This window comes from Eupeodes corollae, chromosome 2 (assembly GCF_945859685.1).
Source record: "Eupeodes corollae chromosome 2, idEupCoro1.1, whole genome shotgun sequence".
Lineage (NCBI taxonomy): Eukaryota > Metazoa > Arthropoda > Insecta > Diptera > Syrphidae > Eupeodes > Eupeodes corollae.
Window position 1 is genome coordinate 21,099,318 of NC_079148.1, and position 23,402 is coordinate 21,122,719.

General features: G+C 31.9%; 2 non-coding genes across 2 annotated transcripts; one reads left to right on the forward strand and one right to left on the reverse strand.

The window, feature by feature from the left end:
* The first annotated feature begins 10,800 nt into the window (after positions 1–10,800).
* On the forward strand, positions 10,801–10,872 carry Trnag-ucc (transfer RNA glycine (anticodon UCC)). The gene has a single exon. It is a non-coding gene; the product is annotated as a tRNA-Gly (tRNA).
* An 11,888-nt stretch (positions 10,873–22,760) lies between these two features.
* Positions 22,761–22,832, reverse strand: Trnaa-ugc (transfer RNA alanine (anticodon UGC)). Its single transcript has one exon. It is a non-coding gene; the product is annotated as a tRNA-Ala (tRNA).
* Between the last annotated feature and the right edge of the window lie 570 nt (positions 22,833–23,402).

Genomic DNA, 23,402 nt, shown 5'->3' on the forward strand with positions numbered 1-23,402 from the left:
ATAAATTTTTTTTCATTGACAGAAAAGAAGTTTTCAAGTTAAGCGGTTTCTTAAACAAGTTTTAAAAATTGGAATTTCTAAGGGTTGTGAAATATGTTGCACAGAAAAATTGCTTCTTTTTAAAATTATGATAAAGCTATGGCCATTTTCTGTCGGTTGGAAGAGTTATCGAAAATCAAAAATCTGACTTTCCCGAAACAAGACGAAATTACAAGATTCAAACAACATTATAAATACTTAATTGGTCAATTGGCGGCTTAAGAGGAATTGTCCATGAAGATATAAAATGTAGCTCTTGTAAAATTTAAAGTCCCTTGAATGTTTTCCTAATGCTTCTGGGAGTTGTTTGCAAACATAGTATATTGTTGATCTTTTCTTCCAAGCACACCTAACACAACTGGACCTCATTAAAATAATGATAGGTATTCCAACACTTCAAAATACGGACAATATATGTAAAAAAACATCGACACAACCTTCAATTTAACTTTAATTTTGATTAAAAAAAGAATAAATAGAATAATAAAAAAAAAACATTGAAAACTCACCCTTATGACCATCAGGGTCTCTATATAAACAATTTCTAAGAACTGAAGAGTAAAGGAGCATCACCCTCATCATGGCATCGAATATATGTACAGCACAGAACAGGACTTTTAAATTCTCTTCAACAACCTACTAATTGCCTTTAGATAGACTCGAAAAAAGGGTTTGCCAACTCAAAAGAGTGACAACCTTCATTAGTGGACATTCGGTTCGGTATACCTACCTCTAAGCCCATACCCTATATCCTTTATTTATGCCACATCGCATCGCTGAAACAGAAATTTTTGGCTGTGCGAGCATCTAACCAAAGTAACAAGACTATACCTACATATATTCACTACACCTAACAGTTCAATGACATTTGTGCCGAAGTTAGCATAGGTGGTGAATCTCCTTTGTTTCATTTCAGTGTGTCCTGTTTTGTGCTCCTCTGATGGTTTCATGGTTAGGTTATATGGTGTGGTGGCCGCCAGTCAACCGTCAACCCAACTAAACGAAGAAAAAGAAACACACATCGAGCGATCCAGCCGAGCCAGTCGAGTCAGCCGAACCAGCCGGGCCAGCCAAGCCAACTTGCCATCAGCCAACAAAACGTTTGAAAAATATATGAGTCCTTTGGGAGTAACGTCTGCAGGTATCCTACTATACCTACCTCCATCTATTACCAACAATACATATCTACCCTACCTAAATATAACTTCTATTTTTTTCTTGCTTATTCTCTGTTTTGTTCAAGGACTATTTTTGGGGACTATCTACATACAGATATAAAGATACACTATGAGGGTTAATTTGTCCTTTTTATTTTTGTCCGATTTTATTGCCGTTTTACTTTAATTCTTTGTCTCTTGGCACGATATATTTATAAGTAGTTACTTGTAGGGCTATAGCTATGTAGGTATGTTCAAGCTTTTTGAACAAGTAACAAGGACAATTTAGTCCTTAATTTTTCTCTCTGTCTTTTTTTTTTTTTCTTTCTTTGTGTTGTTAGTGAGACGAATAAAGGACAATTCTTTTTTTGTATAACATACATATATATTTTATTCCTTCTTCTCGTCACCATCATTGGAGGGGGGTACCTATACACTGTCGAATTGTTATCACAGGAATTTGCTGCGGAAGGCACAAAAAAGAAAGTAAGTATCCTTGTACTTATGTTGTTAAAGAAAATACAAGTTAGGTAAATATACTTGAACGAAATGGCAAGTCACGTTTTCCTATGTCCCATTCTATCAGCAGTTCGGTGCGGTGTGGAAATAAGTAAGGATACCAAAAAATTGACATTAGACAAATAAAATATAAAAAAAACGACGGACACCAAACTTAATTGTCCTTATAACTTCTTCAATTATTACTTGAAAGCTTAACTTCAACTATATATTTTCAAACTCTTTTTTCCCTCATGTTTAAACCCTTTATATGACATGCGAAATAAAGGGTCTATTGCAAGGGCGGATCCAGACTTTTCATCAGGGGGGGGTCACACACTTAGATGAGTTTTTACTTGCCGCTTCTCTAATGTTTGTAAAGGATGCTAACAAAATTTAATAATTGCTAAAGTGACAACTTTAGCTATCAAATTATTTAGAAAGCATTCCAAGATTCTAACAGTTGTTTAAATATGCCATATTTCAGAGCTTTATATACAATAGCTTAGAGGGTTTTTGGTGCATTTCGCGCCGAAATGTAGGAAATTGTTTTGCAACGTTGCTTTATTCCAAAAACAATACACACTTTTCTTGTATTCATTTCTATTAATGCCAAGAACGCTGCAAAAATTTAAAAATCCAGAAAATGACAGAAGATCTGAATGTCGGGCTTTTTTTTGACGTAGTTTTTTCGAACTTAATTTTCGGGAATCTCTTATTACTATCGTTATCAATCTGCTTATTTGGATCTTATAAAGGCGTTAACAAAACCTAAAAATTGTAGAGACAAAAAGGTTTGGTTCTTGAATTCAAGGAAATAGTTGTATTTAAGAACATAATTTATCTAAACAAATTAAATTAAAACAAAGTAAGGTAAGTAAACAAAAAGGTTGGGAAGAAAAGTTTTGTAGCACTCACAAATTAAACGTTTCAAAGCTTTTATATCAATAGACTTGAAACGTTTTTTTTGTTTTTAAGTTAGCCATTAGTTTAACAAAAGTGCCACTTGATTTTTTGGGACATTTGTATTATTGAAATTCATGTTTGAATCTCAGTTCTAGAGCATCCAAAGCAAATTCACTTCAAAAAGTAGATTTATTTAATTTTTTAAGATCTTTTGTATTCAACAGAAAACCAGTCTTGAAAGAAATGAAATGCACGACTGGGTCGCAAGAACTTGATAATTTCTTCCAAAAAGTCTGTTTAAAAATATTGCCTATATTTTAAGATTTAAAAATGTACATACCTCCAACATAAGTTCTTCTCAATAATTTAAATGCCATTTTATTTGTCAAAAAATCAAGATTAACCTATTTTTTCGAAAATCATTTTAAATTTTGTCTTAAAAATATTTTTGGTATAAGCACTAAATAAAGAGCTTATAAATATATGAACATTTTACATTTAAATTTCGTAAAAAAATGTTGTCCCCTTTCTGAGATATCAAGTTTTGTAAACAAAATAAGTATTTTATTAAAAATAGAAAAAAATAAAATGCACGACTGGGTCGCACAAACTTGCTCCTGTATGCAAAAAGTCTTTTTATAAATGTACTTATATAAGATTTACCTGTAAAATAAGTTTGTCTTCAAAGACATAAATACCATTTAATTTGTCAAAAAAAACCGCACGATCTTTGTACTCTTTGTACTCTCATGAGAAGAAACTTTAAGGGCGACCATCACCAGATGCCGAGTCGTTGGCGTGTCGTTAGTATCGAAAGTGGAGAAATTCAGAGGGAGCGAGAGAAAAATATTATTTCCATTCCTATAAGCAGTCAGCAGAATAATTGATGTAATTAATTTTCGACCCAAAAAGTCTACACATTTTCCTTCATACGAGCTTCCATATAAGGTTGATGAATTTGTTTTTGTTTTTTTATATCAATGCACTTTATATAAAAAACGAAAAAGTAATCTAATCTAATAAGGGGATGAAAGACACTTTTGCATGCTTACGTCAGCTGTTTAGGATCTTTTACCGATATTTGTTTTTATTTAATTTTAATTCATAAGTCTGCTTTTACTTGGGTACGATCTTTGTATATGAAAAATGGTTTCTATTATATATAAAGCTACGATGCGTTCCATATAGATTCAACTTGTTCCTTAAAAGCTTTTTTCCTTTAGATAGAGCTTTATTGTAATTTCATATTAGAAGAACCAGGATGGAAAATAAATAAGATAAGAAAGAGGCATGACCATGAATATTTAAATTGTAAAGCGATCGCCTATTGGTTGTGTAGTTAGGTAACAGGTAGATGTCTAAAAGGAATAAAAAATAGTTCATTGGTGTGCTCAGCTTTATGGAGATAAATAGATAAGGACATGTTTATGATGATAATGAAGGAATGTTATTGGTAGCTAAGACTTACATACTACATTCCTTCTTTACTACAAGTTTTCAGCGCAAACATGGAGTTTTTACGTTCAGTTTATTTATTTTGTTAAAGTTTAAAAATATAACAAGCATACGAACAGGTACAAGAAATTGCTATTGATGTTTTGTTTACAGTCAGGCTTTTGTGCGTTTGGGATTTTAGTTATGAAGTGACACGTAAGCAGTAGTTGTAGAAGTCGTACGTAATACCTTTAAAAATAGGTATAATGTGTATACGTTGAAAAAGTGATTCTAATAGAAAATACATATACTCTTTCTGGCCCGTTTCTTTAACTTGTACTAAGTTTATATAGGCGAAGGAAAGTAAATCATGTGTGAAACAACCTTATTCGTAAAAAATAATATTTTAAAATCACATATACAAAGTTACCAAGATATTACTTCTTGATAGACACTTTAAAATAGATTGTTGAATAAATATATCATATCCGATACAGTTGCGCTACATGGGCGGCTATATCGTTGGTATTTACAATAATTTTAGTTATAAAAACACATAAATATGTACCAAATGCACTAATTTAGATAAAAGCTAGGAATGTAATTACAATTTTGTCAAAATAATGTGCTCTTTCGGGCTCATGCACAGTTAAAATATTAAAAAAAAAACTGTTTTAAGATTCAAAATTTCGCCCGAAAAATAAGTTTGTCTTCAAAAATTTAAATGCCATTTTATAAATAAAAAAACATTTGATTTTTCAAATTTCTTTTTTGAAAATCGTTAGAGCCGTTTTTTTTTAAATTAATTTTTTATATATAAAATTTTTCAATTTTGTTCTAAAAATATTTTCGGTATGCAGTTGTTTAGATATTAAAAACATACGTTACACATTTGAATTTCGTAAAAAAAAGTTGCCAAATTTTTGAGATATCGAATTTTGAAAAAATAAAATTCAATATTTTTTTAAAAATCCAAATAATAAAAAATTACACTTTTGATAATCAAATATTGTTAAAGCAATATAAGAGCTTATTCAGCATAAAAATTATTGAAATCAGTTCATAAGTTGCTGAGAAAATTAAAAAACAAAATAACGGTTCTATGAGCGGTACCTTTCCTGAGCAATACAAAAATTTGTTTTTCTTATTGAAAGAAGCCAAGTTAAAAAATAAAATTTTAGAGAAAATTTAAAGAAAATCTATCGGTTTGTTTTTGAGAAAATTCGAATTTTCGTTTTTTGACCAAAAAAATTGTATGGTGGCCACTGTTAGTTTTGATCTTAAAAAAAAAATGAAAAAAACGCCTAACGCGAATCTGCTCGAAACCTTAACTTCCAAGTTTGAACTCAATCGACCCAATGGTTTAGGCTGTAGGAGCGTGGACAGACAGACAAAATCGACCGGACGGAATCGCGGGACCCACTTTTTACGACTTGTCTACCATCGTAATATCATGCTTGATTAAAATCTCGAGTTCGAAATTTTGCACGAATGCAAAACTTGCCATATAGTTCCTATATGTCGCAAGTAAAAAATTTTTTGATCATAAAAAATCATCATCAATTTGATCATTGACAAGAGCTTGCACTAAAAGAGAAGAATTTTGAAATCGTTCCATTAGTTCTTGAGAAATCTTGAAAACAAAATAAAGATTTTTTTGAGGGGTACCCTTCTTTACGAAATACGAAAATATGTGTTTGTTGAAGAAAGAAGCCAAATTAGAAAAGAAAATTTTAAGAAAGTTTTTCACATGTTTGAACCAAAAAATTTGTGTGGGGACTGCTGTTATTTTTTGTATTAATAAAATGATAAAAACTTTCTACACTAATCAGCTGAAAATCTTAATTTCAATCAGAACTTGTTTGAACTGTAGGGGCCATGAAAGACAGACAGACGGAAGGAAACTAGTTACCTACTCACTTTTTTCGACTTCTCTACCGTCGTAATGTCATATTTGATTAAAAACTCTAGTTTGAAATTGTTTACTAATGCAAAACTTGCTATATGTCGCAGTAAAAATCACTTCAATAATCACTATTTACGTGTTACAAAAAATGTAATAATAAAGTTGAAGGCTAGTTTAAGGAATTCAAAGGCAACTTAATATAAAATTGATGATCTCTTATTCAAGGTTTCTTCTTAAGAACTTGAATATTTGCTCTTTTTCTTAGAAACATTTTTTATGAAAATAATTTAAAGCATAACTAAAGTTTTTTCAAGTTCTAAATTGAGTGATAATAAAAATTTGAGTTGTTTTTGACAGCAAACCACTTTTTGGTGATTGTCGTTAAGTTACTAATATATCTTTAAATTAAATCTTTACTTATACAACTTAACTGTATAAGTTTTTTAGCTCATATGACCCCCCCCTGGATCGTCAATTGGTCAAAAGTTGATGAATTTGTGCTGTGTTTTTGGAATAGGGCTGAATATCCGATTCATATCATGTTCCTGGTCCAATCTCCAGTCAAAAGTAGTAATTTTAGCAAAAAAGTTTATGAAAGTAAAATATAAATGTTGTTTTCATACACAAAAAAATAAATAATTCAAAATATAATGCGGGTCATATCCATTAACGCAATACGATTAGTTTTGAATTGAAGGGAATTCTTACGAAAAAGCAAACAAATTATCTCCCAGGGGGGGTCATGACCCCTATGACCCCCCCCGTGGATCCGCCATTGGTCTATTGTTTATATTTGCCCTCAATTTTATACGTAAAATAAAATTTACTTACCTTTGGAATTACCTTTGGAGTTTAATTTAAGTAAATTATTGTAATGGAGCGAAAATTACTTAAATTACTTTTAATATTGTTTGAATTGTCGTATGTTTACGTACGTTGATTGTTGAGTTAACGTTTTGTTTTGCTGTCTTTCAATGTACTGAAGGTGGTTTCTTAGAAATAGATTATTATGAATTAGAAGTGAGAGATATTCAGAAGTAACTGATCTACTTTAAGAAGTTTTTGAGCATTTTATGAAAAAAGGTATTAACAATTACTCGGAAGACTAAGTAATATCAACGAAAAGTTAAAGCTTTCTTATGGCTAAGTATTCTCTGTTAAGAAAAAATACATTCGATGGCAATACATCCGATTTTCCTGAAACTGATTTTGTTTTTTTAAAACTTTTGCTGTGACTTTTGTTAATACATGTATAAATTATTTTCAATTTACTCGCAGTAATTTCGACAAAATGCATTTGCTCTGTTCAAAGCTCAAGAATTATAGCGAATTATGTTGAAAATACCGACCAAAGCACTAAAAAACAACAAAAGTCTCTGAACGCTTCCCCAAAAACTGGAAAAAGGGAACGATTATCATGCTCAGAAAAAAGAATTCCTCAAGATTTACGAAGTACGAAAACTGGAGAGTTATTTGCGTTTTACCTTTTCTGCGCATTCACCAAACGATTATCTTGAAACATCTAAGAGAACACCTCCCAGCAATACTTGACGCTGAAAAAACAGGTTTCCGAATTGCAAATTGTCATCGAACATTGTTGTGAATATCGATGACCACTTCACCTGCTGTTCGTCGATTTTGAAAAAGCTTTTCAAGAAGCGTAAACAGCTAGTTGTCAGAGGAGTTTGAAATCCAAAATGTAGTCAGGCAGGGCTGCATACTGTTTTAATTTTATTTTATTATTGGTTCAGAGTTGCATTCTGACAACATACCTCAAACAGAGTGAAGCGTGACGAGGAAATTGTGGGGCTGAAAATCAACACGTTAAAACCAATGATTTTAGTCTCGAAACCCCCACTAAAAACTCTTTGGTAAAAATTGCTCAATAACCAGTAGAAAAACTAGATTGTTTTAAGTAGCTTGGAAGTATGCTCAGTTTCTACTGATGGCGGAACCGAAAAAAAATCACTAGCCGTATCGAAAAAATACAAGGCTGCGTTTGGGATAATTTGCAGTGTTTGGTGGAACAACTCTCTCGGCTTAAAGATAAAGCTACTACAGTTTTGCTCAAACGTCGAATCAGTCATGTAAACGGTGATAATAATAGCAAAGATTGTTAGGAAAATGCTACAAAAAATTGTACTGCTTTTTCTGCAATTTTCCATGAACAATTTGCTCATTTGTGGCCTTAAATGTGTATTTTCTCTAAAACTAAATGACTTACAGCTTAAATGTTTTGAAAATATTGTAAAGCATTTTTATACTATATTTTTCATTCTTAACATTCTAAACACTGTCAGGAAACTATTCTACAAAAATTGGGTTATGTGGTATATTCCGCAGTTGTCCATATTTGTCAATTCCAGCCAAACAATTACAAATCATAAAAGAAGTTTCAACAACATAATTTTCGAACAGGGAACTTACAATCATGTTTAAAAACCGCCCTAAAGAGTGATATATGTTGAGGATGAAGTCGTTTTTTAACCATTATTTCAGGATTCTGAAAAAATGAGAACGTCTTAACTGCACCAACTATAGTGGCCTTAGACTACTTTACATTGCTTATAAAATCTTCTTCGTCACATTATGTGAACTCCTAAAGCCTATCGTCAACAACCTGATAGGCCCTTATCAGTGTGGTTTAGACCAGGAAAGTCCACAGCCGACCAAGTATTCACATTATGGCAAATCCTGGAAAAAAAATTCACGAAACACCAAATCGACACCCACCATCTTTTCATCGATTTCAAGGCCACATATGACAGCATCTATATGGACAAGCTGTATAGAGCCATGTTTAGTTTTGGCATCCATGACTATGGAGAATTCACGCTGCTCCATAAAGCTTGGAAACAATAGAGCAGAGCTCCCACGTCAACACTAGAGGCACTATCTTTCAAAAGTCTGTCCAATAACTAGCATATGCTGTAGACATTGACATAATCAGAAGAACTCAGAGGCGGCAAAAATGGGTTTACCGATTGAAGAGGGAAAACTCAAAAGTACATTCTGCCGTCAAGAAAGGACGTACAACACTGACGTCTAGGTAAAAACGTCTCCATCGGCAGACGTAACTTTGAGGTAGTTAAGAACTTCGTTTACCTAGGCTCCGCAATAAATGCAGAAAATAACACCAGCCATGAGACCGAACGAAAATTATCTCTTGCTAACCACTGTTTGTTTGGGTTAAGAAAGCAACTGAGTAGCCCGAGCAGAAGCATGGACTATGACAAAAGCGAATAAGATCACCTTGGGTCGTTTCGATAGAAAAGTTCTTCGTGTGATCTACCGTCCCGTATGCAAAGAAGGGGAGTGGAGGGCTGTACAGCGACGGAGACTTAGCCGGAAGGGTAAAAATCCAACGACTAAGATAGCTGGGTCACGCATGGAAACCAATGCTCCGGCCCGGAAAGTCTTCGAATCCACACCCACAGGAGAGCGCGGAAAAGGAAGACCGCGTATCAGTGGAAAGTGACCTCACCCAACTTGGAGCGTGAAACTGGATACATCTAGATATAGAACTTTGTTTAGTGAGGCCCTAGGTCATACAGGACTGTAGTGCCCCCTTAAGTTAGTAAGTAAGTGTAGGAATTTCCCAGTGTTAAAATGCAAAAATGATGCTTATTACCTTGGCCTTCAGTTCAAGGAAAAAACGGTCCTAATCAATGAATATGATCTTTTGATAAAATTCCAAACAATTTTGATGCAATTCAATCACAAAAGCTTATTGTAATTGAACTTTTAAGGTGTAAGTCAGCAAGATAGGGTGCAATGTCGTTTGTGGACCACCAAACCTGTGTTTTCTTCAAGCAATACTCTTGGTTTTTCTTAAGCGACAAAAACGGTATAGATTCCTGCTTCCCTATTTAATGACCTAAAAGTTATTTGTTTTGCAAACTATAATAATTAAACAAATAAGGTGGCGCAACAGTATCAAGCAATTTTATGTGCAAGTCATTTCAGAGACGAATTGGACTTTAAGTTTTCATGGCGAGACCGAAGGACAAATTTAGGAAAACACTTTTCATAGAAGGAGTAACTCTTGAAGGAACTGTCACTTCTTCGTTAGATTCAAAATATTCGTGGTAGAATTTTTGGATAGCACACAATACCTCTAACAAGACAGGTCTTTACGAAATAAGCACATGCACTGGAGATTTTTGGACTGTCACTGCCACCAAATTCCCCCCATTTTTGTACGAAACTTTAACCACTTCAGTATACTGTTGTTTGCTTGTCAAATGTCAAAAGCTGGGAAATCTTCCAAAGTGATGCCTTTACAAATACCATGCCATTTAAAATCAAATCTTTTATTGAAATAACCCTTTATCTATAAGTAAGCCTTCAATCTATTACAAAATTTGAAAAAAAAAAAACAAATGCTGTGTTTTTAAAAGTTAACAATTAATTTTGGAGTGAAGCTTATTAATCTTTTGTTGAAGATTAAGCTTGAATTGAAAAAAAAAAAGAAACTTTCTCCTGAAAACTTGACGTCTTTCCTGACTTTTTAAGGATCTTTTTTAAATTGTTTAAAGTGAGTGCATACGTTTTTGTTTTTCAATGGGCTATACCAATGTAAAAATAAGTGCGACTTTTGATCATTTTTTGTAAAAAAAGAGTACTTAGAGAATTTTTTGGAATTTCTATCTTCGGAGAGGCCAAATAAAATCTTATCTAATTATAAAATCATCAGAGGCGATGAAGTAGCTCAAACTTAAATAAAAATTCTTTAAATTAGAAAAACCTTAAAAAAGTATCAATATTTAACGAAATGGCGTCTGTTTTGTATACGAAATACGAAATTACGGGTTCTGCAGCCACCCTCCTGATTCCAATATCCCCTCCCAAATCTTAAGTGCGTCGGTGGTGTAATGGTCAGCATAGTTGCCTTCCAAGCAGTTGATCCGGGTTCGATTCCCGGCCGACGCAAACACCTTTTTTCTTATTCATCCTAAAGCTTAAATAAAAAATGTTCAATAAAACGTAATAAAAATCACAAAAAATGTATAACTATAGGAACTCTAAATATTTGTTTATTATTATTATATCCATAACGACACATTCACGTGTGTGTACACAACTCAGTTAACTCAATTAGCTATGTTCAAAAGTTTATCCTCTTTTCAGTATATACCAACCCCTTTACCCTAACTAACCCCCTCCCGACCGACTTACTCACAGCAGACTTTTCTCAAAACATTATTTCAAAAAGTATCTCTCAACTCAACAAACAAACTTTCCATCCATAGTGTGCTAACTATTTGCCCTAAATTCCCAGTTTGAAAAGTGTTTGTTTGGTTTATTCGCGTCGCAGTGTCTACAAAGTTTTCCACTTGTGATAACTTTGAAACTACTGATTGTAGTCGGATTCACTGTATATACATATTTCTATACACCCATTTTATACTTTTCCATTTATATATAAGTATACATATATATAGTTGTATGTGTGAATGTTTTTAAAATATCTTTTTGTAGAGAAAACTTTAAAATAAAATCGAAAATTTAAATTCACTTTCACACACATTTTTGTGGGGAAAATTTTGTGTGATGCAACAGAATTCGGTGACCTTTTCCTAAAGTCTTTCAATATACATAACACACATATCTATATAAAGAAAAGTGTATATAGTCTCTATTGCAACATAATTTTCAATTGAATTTAAAGTTATTCTTTTCGTTTTCCATATCTCTCTCTTTAACCCTCTCTGTCTGATGTACATTTTGAAATTTTTGCTGAAGAACATCCTGGAAACCTGAAACATGTTTCAAAAGGAGACAGGAATTAAGCTCGAACACTATAAATTTATATCTTATACAGGACTTTAGGTTAAAGAAGAAAAACTTTACAATTATTATTTCATAATGTACATGTACAGTACATAACTAGGTAAATAGCATTTAGAGGTGCTTTAATATGCTTTATAATGACGTTTAGCGATGTTATGTTTGTAGGAAGAGTCACTCTATTGTCAGTTTTCTGTCAAGACCAAGTTTTTTTTTTGAATATATATGAGTGTGTAGGATTGCATAGTAAATACTTGAATCTAAAACAAACTTTTTGAAGTGAGAGGAAAATTTTTGAACAATATTTATAACATGGGACTCCTCCATGTTCTGCGGGATTTCCAGAAAACTGAAAGTTAAAGGAAGAATGAAGAAACTTGAACTGCTATTGCATAAAAAGAAAGTACAAAGATAGAACGATGTCCTTGAAATTATAACATTATGCTTGTAAATTTTGTTTGAAAATTGAATTAATATAAGGAAAGATATCAGCTGAAATTTGAAAAGTATAGTTAACAATATATAACTGGTAAAAATATGACTTTTGAATCAAATATTTCCAAATAAAATCTGAAAGTTGGTGTGGAGAATTTTTCACACTAGATAAAATCGGAACTAAGCCAATAAACATTTAACATATCTTTTATAAATAGATAAACAGACAAATTTGAGAAAATATCAACGTGAAATAAAAATTTGGCCAGTCGGGCGTATACGCACTTTATTTTGTTTTGTTTTATTTTTTAACTTCCCATGGGAACTAATTGTCATCGGTACGAATTGTCAAATTAAATATTGACATATCTCGACTTTTAAGGACTCAAGAATATAATTAAAAAATGTATAGAGTGATGTATGCATGTGCGTGTGAACGAACGTTAAGGATACTATTTGCCGCTTCCTACAAGGTTATCCATCTTGCGGTTTTAAAAGTAAACGTTATTAAAACACACAATAAATATTTTTTTTCGTGATATTTCTTCTTTATTGCAAAATTTGAACTATGAAATTATATGTGAAGCCCTACATTATTTAAATGACCAATACGAGCACTGTTGTAAACATCGATTCATTTGAGGTATTTTTCGACCGATTTTTGGCACATATTGGCAGGTATATCAGCCCTAACATGACGAATGTTGGTTTTTAAGTGCTCAAGAGTTAAAGGTTTATCTGAATAAACACGGTGTTTCACGTAAAAAAGGCAACGGTGTCAAATCGAATGATCTTAGGAGCCAGTTGATATCGCCACGACAAGAAACTACGTGGCCAGGATGTGTCTCTTCCAATAAAATCATATTCGCGTTATGTGGCATGTCGCCCCATCTTTTTGAAACCACATATTCTTCAAGTCGTATTCTTCCACAGAAGGCAAAAAACGTATGTTATCATAAAACGATAACGATCTGAATTGACAGTTACAGTTGTTCCATCGTCGTTTTACAAGAATTAAGGTTCAATCACACCTGTGGACCAAAGAACGCACCAATGTATAGATGTAATGACATCTCCTCAATTACTTAAGGATTCTCAGAACCCTAAATACGACAGTATCTATTTGAATCAACAGTACGGTGTATATAATTTATTGTTTGAAGTTTATTTCCTGCAAAAGTTGACCTTGACTGCGCCTCAAATGGTCCATCCGCTTAGTCCAATTTTAGTTTACTGTTTCCAACATTTCGGCCAGTATTTCACGAATAAATACTTCAATGTTGTCTTCTAATGCGTCAATTGAAGCTTGCTTGTCTGTATAGACATGAGCTTTAACATAGCTCCTCAAAAAATAGTCTACGAATGATGTGACATCGCCTTAGTGAAACTACGTGCCATGCAAGTCAAGCTCTTGCGTTTTGGGTACAAGAAAGTTGGATATCATCTCACGGTAGTGCCCACCATTCACAGTTACGTTACGATTCGCATCATCTTTGAAGAAGTACGATCCAATGACTTTTTCTGGATGCATTTATAGCTCTTGCAATATTTCTAGCTGATATTCACCCCAAAACCGAAAATTCTATTTACTTACCCATTGAGCCAAAAATGAGCTTCGTCGCTGACCACAATTTTTCAGTAAAAAAGTGGATCTTCGGCAAACTTTCCAAGAGCCTATTCACCAAAAATTGTACGTGGCAGTAGGTCGTTTGGCTTCGATTCTTGCACCAGCTATATTTTGAAAGGCATCACACCTAAATCCTTCCACAAAATTTCCCACGTTCGTTGGTGAGTAATAAAGGTCCAATTGCTGCGAACGGCGACGAATCGAGATTTGGTGGTCATCATTAACACTGTCAAATACAGCTGCGATATTTTCTTCAGTTCGCACTCTACGTAAGCGTGTTGGTAGTTTAATGTCCCACAATGTAAATTTGGTGCGAAATTTAGTCACAACAACCCGAATAGACCTTCAGTGGATCGATTTATGTGATCATAAAATGGAAGAAGTGCGCTAAGAACTTACTTAACAGAGCACGCATTTTGATAAAAAAAATTCAATAATTTGCAAGCGTTGTTCATTTGCAAGGTGATTCATGGTTAAATTAGAGACCAAATTGAAGGTTTTTGACAGTGAAACAGAACACGAAACGTGTGTCCGCTATTTAAGCCAGTGTTGCCAAAAATATTATAGCTAAAAAATCATATCTGGCTGCTTTACCAATTTGTTTGCGTTATGCGATGGTTAAACGATCCATTGTTGTAAATATCAGACTTTCAACTATTGGTTTACCAACTTAGTTTGACAGGTGTCAAGTTCCAGCCCTATGTTTTTAAAAACCCAAAATGAATAACCCGTTATATCTCAATTAGAGATATCGACTTCAAATAAAATTTGTTGTACAGATTTTATAATCGAAAGATGCAGAAAGGACTTTCAATAAAATTTAGTATGTGATTTTTGTAACTTTAGCCTTAAAAAAATATTTTTGTATTGACCCCAAATATCTCACGGACCAATAACGCTAGTGACTTCAATTTAATAACATTACGTAATGTAAAGTTATACCAAATTAAAATAATTATGAAAAAAAATCAATTAACAATTTTTTTTAACAAATCAAAAATCGGACAAAATATTTGATACCTCGAATATTTTGCGAAACGAAAAATGATAATATCTCCAGATTTATTTTATTTAACAAATAATACCGTTTTTCGCACCTGGACAACCAAAACAACGCGTCTCTTATAAAAACAAAAACGTAAAAACGCACTACTTAAAGTTTATAAAAATAGATTTATCACTTGAATATCTTGGCAAAAATTAAAGATGTTGTATTAAATTAAATCGTATGTTATGCAAAAATATTGTTTTACATATTTAACAAAATTAGTAGAAAAGTCCAAAAGTCAGCTTTTTTATAAATAGCAAGAAATATTCCGCTAAGTTAGTTAAAACAGATGTTTAGACTAAAATATTTTTAAAATAGATGAATGTGTTGACTTAAAAATTATTTCATTCTATGCAAAATATTGTTTTTAACAAACATAATCGATATTTTCTTTTTTTTTAATAAAAACTTTTAGAACGGTGCTAAAATTTAAAAAAATGGAGCCTTCTAAATATGTCAGGATTAAAAACAGATCAAACTTATTTTATCATATACAAAATATTGTTACTCACTTTTGGTTAATTTATTTGCAAAATTGTAATAAAAACTTTTTTACAAAACACAAACACCTACAAAAACAACAAAAAAAATGGTAAGAAATATTTTTCCATTCAAGTTTTATGAGGACAAAGAAAGTTATTGATTTCATATTCTGTATCTCATTCAAAAAAATGTTATTAATATTTTGTAAAATTTTTAGAAAAATTTGGAAGGCGGTTACGGATAGAAAGTTATCAGTGTGGGTTGAATCCCAGGATCTTCTTTATTTATTTTTGTAAACGTTTTTTAGAATCGGAACTTCTTGTGCTCTTTTTGTTTCCCTTTCTGGTTTGGTTTTAAATGCAGTGTTGTAGCTTTCAAGGCTTATCAACAGCTATTTCCGATCTTTCACATTTAAAATAATTAATACAAATAATAAATAAAGGCCCGTGAGCACCAAATTTAAGAAAAGAAATATAATTCTAGAAAAAATCGAAGTTTTAGTTAGAAAAAAAAAATTTTAAATTTTTAAATAAAAATGAAAAATGGATATTTTCTTCTGTTTTATTAACAAAATAATTAAGTTATCACACGCTTTTAAATTTCTAAACAAGTTTAAATTTGTTTGTGTTTAGTTTGTTAAGAATCGATTTTACCAAGAAAGAAATGAACATTTTATTAAAAAAAAATCAAAGATTTCTACATTTTAACTTTCCTCCCAAACTTATCTTTTTACATTTTTTAATCAATACATTTTTGAAGGATTTTCAACTGTCGAATTGGTTTTCGTAGTTTAGCAACACAAAATGGAATAAATTAACAGTGCTTATATTTGCAATCTTTGAAGGTTGTGATATTTTGTAAAAATGTTAGTTTAAAATTGATTAAAACTCATTTCCGACTCGGATTAACTTGCGACTAAATAAAAATGTTGGCTTTAAACTTATTACACAATTTGGTAAAATTTTCGTTTAAAATAAACTTAAGAAATTTTTTTCACCAAAGCAATGTATGTTTTAAATGTTTTGTATATCTTAGTAAAAAAAAAAACGTTTTTCTTTAATAAATGTTAAAAAAAACTTTTGAACTAGACAACACTAAAACGTATTAAGTTAAGAGGAAACCATACAACATTCCACACAATTTGGAACTTATAAATATATATTAAAATTAGTTTGAAATCGAAAAAAATAAAAATATGTAGATACATAAAAGTATTTGAAAAAAGAAATTCAGTTTCAATATTTAATTTGAAAGCATTATTTAACGTTTACATTTAAAAGTTTTTTCAAAACTATATTCAAATGGGTTTTGAGTGCTCAGTTTTTTTTCAAAAATTTCACAAAGTCTTAAAATAAATAAAAATGTATTTTTTTAATATTATTAATTTTAAAGGAACACATTATCTCATTTTTTTAATAATTCAAAAACGAATTGTGGAAGTTTTGTTGTTATTAAATAATAACATTTTTGAACCCTTAACGCATTTTTTAGGAACAAGATGAATAAATATTATGACCCCTATTTTATTTGATGTTCTCAATAGATTCTCGATTTATTATACCTTATTTTATAAATTGTCTTATCCAGTTCTCTTTTGTCTTTTCATTATGGAAATCCATTGTTCTAAATGTAATCTTCTTACTTCTAAAACTGATTTGAATTTTTGCGGAGTTTGTCAATCGGGTTTTAATTTTAAATGCACAAAACTAAGTGAAACCATACGGACCACGATTGAATCGAATGATAATTTATTTTTATTTCATTCCTAAATTCTATACCATAAATTAAAGACCTATATAAATTCTTAAATGTTGATAATAAATCGGAACTCGATAAACATGTGAAGTCCCCGCGTATAACGCTCTGAGGGCAAGTCACCGACTATGGTACAAACCAACAACAATAAACAATCACAGCTGAAAGGAAGAAAAGAAATTGTTCATCTTTTCCTCCATGTTTGGAATACGATGATATTTGTTCGATTCTTTCATATAACTTCTTTAATCGATTTTAAACAGAGTTTTTCAGAACAAGATGATTTGGATAGTTTAAAAAAATTGATGTGTCAAAAAAAACTGGTTTTCAAATGATTCCCCCTATTCTTTTGTAAAAATGTTAGTATTCACTTTGTAGTGTTTTAAACTTTATTTTAAATAAATTTTTACAAAATGGTGTTTTTCTTAATGAAAGAAAATAGATCCCACTTATAAGAGTGATTTTAAGCACTTAGTGAAGCACTATAGACCAATATTAAAACTTTCAGTTATTCCCAAACTTTTTGAAAAAACGGTCATACAAAGACTTCATTTTGCTGTGTCTCAAAAACAGCATGGTTTTGTAAAGGGTACATCAACGTGTACTAATTTAAGTCTACTTAGAAATAATTGTTATAATCATGTTGAAAAAGGTAGACAAGTTGATGTCCTGTATACTGATTTTGTAAAAGCCTTTGACCGCGTGTATCATGGTCTTCTCCTACAAAAGCTTAAGATATTAGGATTGAATGCTTTATTTTTACAGTGGTTAGATTCATATCTTTCTGATAGAAAACAAGCTGCTAAAATAGATGATTGTGTTTCAAATCTTATAGACGTGGTGTCAGGTCTTCCACAAGGCCGTCATTTCTTCTTTTTATAATCTTTATAAATGATTTACCATTTATTTTTAATTTGTAACTGCTTGATGTACGCTGATGATGTGAAAGTATTCTCAGCCACATCTTTCTTGAAGATAGCTTACTAATGCAGTTGGATATAAACAATTTTCTTAAATTTTAAGTGCATCTAAAACTTCATCCCTTATTGATTTTGAGTATGAATTCTATGATGTTAGTCTTCTGCGGGTAATTGAAGTAAATGATCTTGGGGTGGTTTTTGATTCAAAGATTGACTTTAGATCTCATGTTGATAAGATGGTATCTAAAGGTAATTCACTTTTAGGTTTCTTGAAGCGGAACTCTAAAATTTTTAAGGATCCCTATACTTTAAAGACCTTATTTTTGTCTATTGTAGAACAATCTGTTTTAGAATATTGTTGTATCGCCTGGTCTCCTTTTTATGATAATAATATTTTGAGAATTAAAATATTTCAGAAAAGATTCACTCTTTATGCACTTCGAAAACTTAACTGGGTTGGGTCTTTACCAGATTATATATCAAGGTGTGCCTTATTATACTATTGACAACAGAATAAACTCTTTTGATTTGCTTTCATTAATTCTATTCCATGTTCCATCATGAGTTTTTCGCAATATAAATTAAATATTTTATCCTCCTTTTCATAGAACTAATTATGGTCTAAATGAAACAATAACGCGTTCTCTATATCTTTTTAATACGGTGATTGATTATTTAATTAAAATATAATCCAAAATTCGTGTAAATATGTATAATTTATAATAATGTAATTGTATACATCTTATTAGATTTTGTTTTGTACTAATTTTGTAATCAGCAGATCTTCTATCAATTGATGAAATAAATAAACAAGTTATTATCTGAGATCACCTCACTTTGACTATATGATATCCAAGTCTTTCCAAATTCGGATAATCATGTTTTGTATGAATAGAACAAATTAAATCGTGGGCATTTCTAAGATTTGTCCACACATAATATTTACTTTTTTTTTACAAAAACAGTGACATTTTTAGAGAATTTTTTAAATCAAAATATTATAGAGATTTTTGTTTAATTTCGAAAGTCAAAATATTGAAAAAAGAGTTTTAAGGTCGTAACTTAAAATGCAGAATTTAAATGGTTACCTAATAAATAAGCATTTAATTATTAATTTTACCCGAAGTCATGGCACGGAGATCATAATTTAATATAACACTGAAAGAGAATAAGTCTTAAAATCGTACTTCGATAAAAAAAAAAACTACCTTAGGAACCAATTGATGTGAAAGTGTTGTTGGAAATTTAATTTTCTTGAATTTATTAACTAAGTTATTGTGATGGATCCGATTTGTCGAATTAAAAATGTTGAAATTTCTCTACGTTTTAAGGTCTCTAGAGAAAAAATAAAAGATTTTTAGTGAGTATGTGCGTGTGTGACGTACGTTCGTACGTTCGTACGTCCGCACGTTCGCTACGTTTTTTTTCGTGGTCTAAAGCTCAAGAACCATAAAAGATATCGTCTTTAAATACATTTTTTATACCGATAATAATGCAGAAAGATGCACAAAGGGCTCTCAAGAAAATTGCGTAGGTGGTTCTTTTACCATAGCTGTTTAAAAAAAAGGTGAACATTTTGGTTAACCCTAAATATCTCACGAGCCAATAACTCTACAGACTTGAATTAAATTTTATATTATAAACTGTAACGTGATACCAAACCAGTATATTTTTGGAAAAAATCCACATAACCGTTTTTTTATAAATCAAAAACACTGAACAAAAAATTGTCACCTCGAAAATTTTACGAATAAAAATGATTTCATCTCCAAAACAATCTTGTGCAACGAAAAATAACGTTTCCAACATCTGGTAAAGTTTTGAGAAAAATCGAACTGACAGTTTTTTTTTACAAATAACTAAAAACCTACAAAAGTTGTTAAAAATTGATTTTCGAGTCAAATATCTTTTCAAAACTTTAAGATCATATATCACTGTCAACATTCAGTAAAATTTTAAACAATAAAATCCTAAAAAAAAACAATACTAAAACTTGGTAAAAATTTACTTTCGACTCAAATTCAAAAATTTAAAATATTGTCTTTAAGCTTTTTATTTAACAGACAATTCGATATTCAGTAGTTTTTTTTTATAAAAATCCAACTGTCCGTTTTTTCATAAAAAAAAATAATATCTACGTAGAAAAGTACGCAAATTTGGTAAAAATTGATGTTCGGTTCTTAATATCTCTCAAATTAATTTTATTCGTCCAATTTGCAAAAATTTAATAAATGCCGCTAAAATGGGCAACATTTTTTTAAAATATTCTAAATGTTTTTCTTAAAATATTCTGAATGTACACAAAACTTGTTTATGTATAATCTTTAATCTAGTCCATCATTTTTTCAAGAAACAACACTTTAATCTTTCTGCACTTTATCTCTTAAACATTTTGTCCAACTCTCCACTAATGTTCAGCTATCAGGTTTATTTTTGAACTGAGTTTCTAGTTTTCTCTATTAATGGCTAATCAAAAAATGTCCATTGATAAGACTTGAAAAAATGAAGTTCCTTGACTCTAAATATGAGTGGATTCAGATAAGTGAGTTAAATAAAATGTTGAATCATTTTCGAAGTAATAATCTTGACACCATAAATTTGTATTTATTTTTTCAATATTATTTTATTTATTAGTAAAATAAAAGACGACTTTCCTTAAACTAAGATGTTTTGTAACTTTTGTGGATATGTTTGAGAAATGTTAACATCAAGTTATTAATATTGTTTACTGTCCTGAACAACACACTTTATAATAATGTCTTCTTGAAGTTAATTATGTCTATAGTTCAGGAGTTAATCTTTGCCTTCTTGAAGAAGACAATTAGCGTTTTACCATTGCATTACATTACGTACAATGCCATCGTTTAATCTGCTTATTTTATGCTTACAGTTATTTCCCACGATTTAATTTGAAATCAGTGTTCAGACTTCAGAGACATATTAAAATAACTCTTCGGTAAACCGTGATTTATAAAACGAACACGAAAACTCCATATCGTTATAATGTCAACGTGTTGTTGTTGATCTCATCCTCCTTTACACTGTCGGTGGTCATTACACATTGTCACGTTACGTTACGATGTTTCAATTAGCATCGCTTGCTGTCAACAGTCCCTTTTGACAGTAAGTCTCGCGTTTTTGACCTCAAGCCATCATCCAGGCCATGTAACCGTATATAGCAGCTTCTTCGTCTTTCACCTTTTTAGCCAAAATAATAAAAAAAAAAACAACGGCATTCATTTACTATAATATCGGCCTTTTCTTGGGTTCCGTTCGTTCCCACATGCCATCGAGGGCATCGTGGTCATAAATATCCATTTCATTCAATTTGGATCCCAAAACAGGTCGTCCGACTTTTTTTTTCAAAGAGGCTTCTCTGATGCAGCATCTTTATGCTGCTGTATCGAATATCTGAAAAAAAAAAACACACAAAAGGCCAACCAGGGTTCAAATAGATTCGGTGTGAGGAGCTTGGCGGTTCACAGCGAAGAAGAAAAACATCTTCCTGTGTAATTTTCTTAATTTTCCTTCTCCCTGCTCCTGGTTATTGGTTAGGTTAGGAGTTTGGTTGATGATAATATGGCTCGCCGAAGCGAGAACGCACTCCCCAATTGTTGAGATTCATTGCACTCTTTGGCTTTGCCGAATAGATGTACGTCGCGTCGAGTATTGAAAAATTAGCGGAATGCAGCGGAAAAAACTCGTGAAGCTGAAACGCCTGCCGCCGCCGCACCGCCACCCTGCCGCTACACCCCTTGGATCATGAAAAAACAATCGTGCGGCTCCAACAAGATTTTGGTTGTTGTTTGAGGAGTTAAACTCAGGGAGGAGGTGAAAAATGGGAAGCAGCATTGGCTGCGATATTATGTCTAGCTGTAGAGTAAAGCATCAACAATGGTGTAGCCACCTGCGCTGCGAAAAAGGCTCCAATTTTCACAGTCATATTGTATCGCTGCGGAGCATCTTTTGGTGGATTGTGGGATTCCGTGTGCCTGCAATCATATATACCTACGACTACAGACACAGAAGTAAGGCAATGAAAAAGGGGAAAAAAGGTGAAGGAGCTAGTTTTCTTTTTGGAATTTTCACTTCAACAATAACAACAAAATAGATGGAGTAAACCACATAGACTGCAAATGATGGTTGCATTGCGCTGCTGTGACCAGTTCTCTTATTTTGAGGTTTGGTCATGTTTTTGGTTGGATTCTTTAGGCCATGGTTTCGAAGCAGCAGCAGCAGGAGGACTACCTCTAGAGTCATCGTCGTTGCTTATCTTCCAGAGGCGATGATAAGTGGGTGCCTATTGTTGGTTTTCTCGCATGCATCTATACTTTGGGTTTGGGGTTTTGTTACCCAAACCAGGACTTTTCTTTAGATTCTTATTTTTGTTTTACCTTTTCGAAAACTTGAACAAACATTATTGTGCTCTAGTTTCTCATTTTTTCTTGTAAGGAGCTTGGAGGCGGGAAGATGCATGGCTTGAAATGATATTAATTTCTTCACACGATTATTCGTATCACAGTTGGTGCGCGATAGTTTGTAAGAGGATCTATGAGAATAAATTGTTGGGAAAAAGCGTGTTGATTTTGTGTAATGAAGCATTTCCTATGTAATTCTGTAGATAGATGTAAAAGGTGTAATGGTTCTTAAGAACACCAATTGAAGGGTAGAAGTTGTGTTAAACAATAAATTCAACTAAGTTTCTAGTAAGTTGGGTTTAAGAAGTTGTCAAAATTCTAGTGTGTTGGGCACCAAAAAATTATGGAGATGCCGGGGATCGAACCCGGGGCCTTTCACATGCAAAGCGAACGCTCTACCACTGAGCTACATCCCCGATATTATTTTTCATTTGGCAGATTTCGATAGTCGTGAGTGGTTTTTAATGGGTATTTTATGCACTTTCGATTTAGAAATTAAAAATTAAGTACTAAGGCCGCCAATTCACGACACAAAATAACTGCGCAAACTGAAATTTTACTCAAGTCGATTTGTGCAAAACATGATACAAGTGAACTGCACAGATCTCAGTTTAAAAAAGTTTTCGTTCGTTGAACATGAGTTCAAAATTAGCTATTTATATAATGCTTGCTATTGTAGTAAAAAAAATTAAAATTTAGTGCAAAAAAAGCTCATAGGCTTTACTCTTCATTATCCTGTTGCTATATATTCCGGGCTTTTTATTTTCCATAGAGCCGGATGTTCTTTATAAAGTTCGAGGAACTCGCTCCAGAACTTTTGTTCATCAGCCATTATAAAAAAAAAACAATGTATAGTGGCGTAAATAAAATTTGTATACTGAGCGGTTGCACAGTTTTTGACATTCACGACACAAATAACTGCACAAATTTAAGACTAGAGCAAAAATATCAAAATTGTTTTAATTTTTACACAGTTTAATGCACAA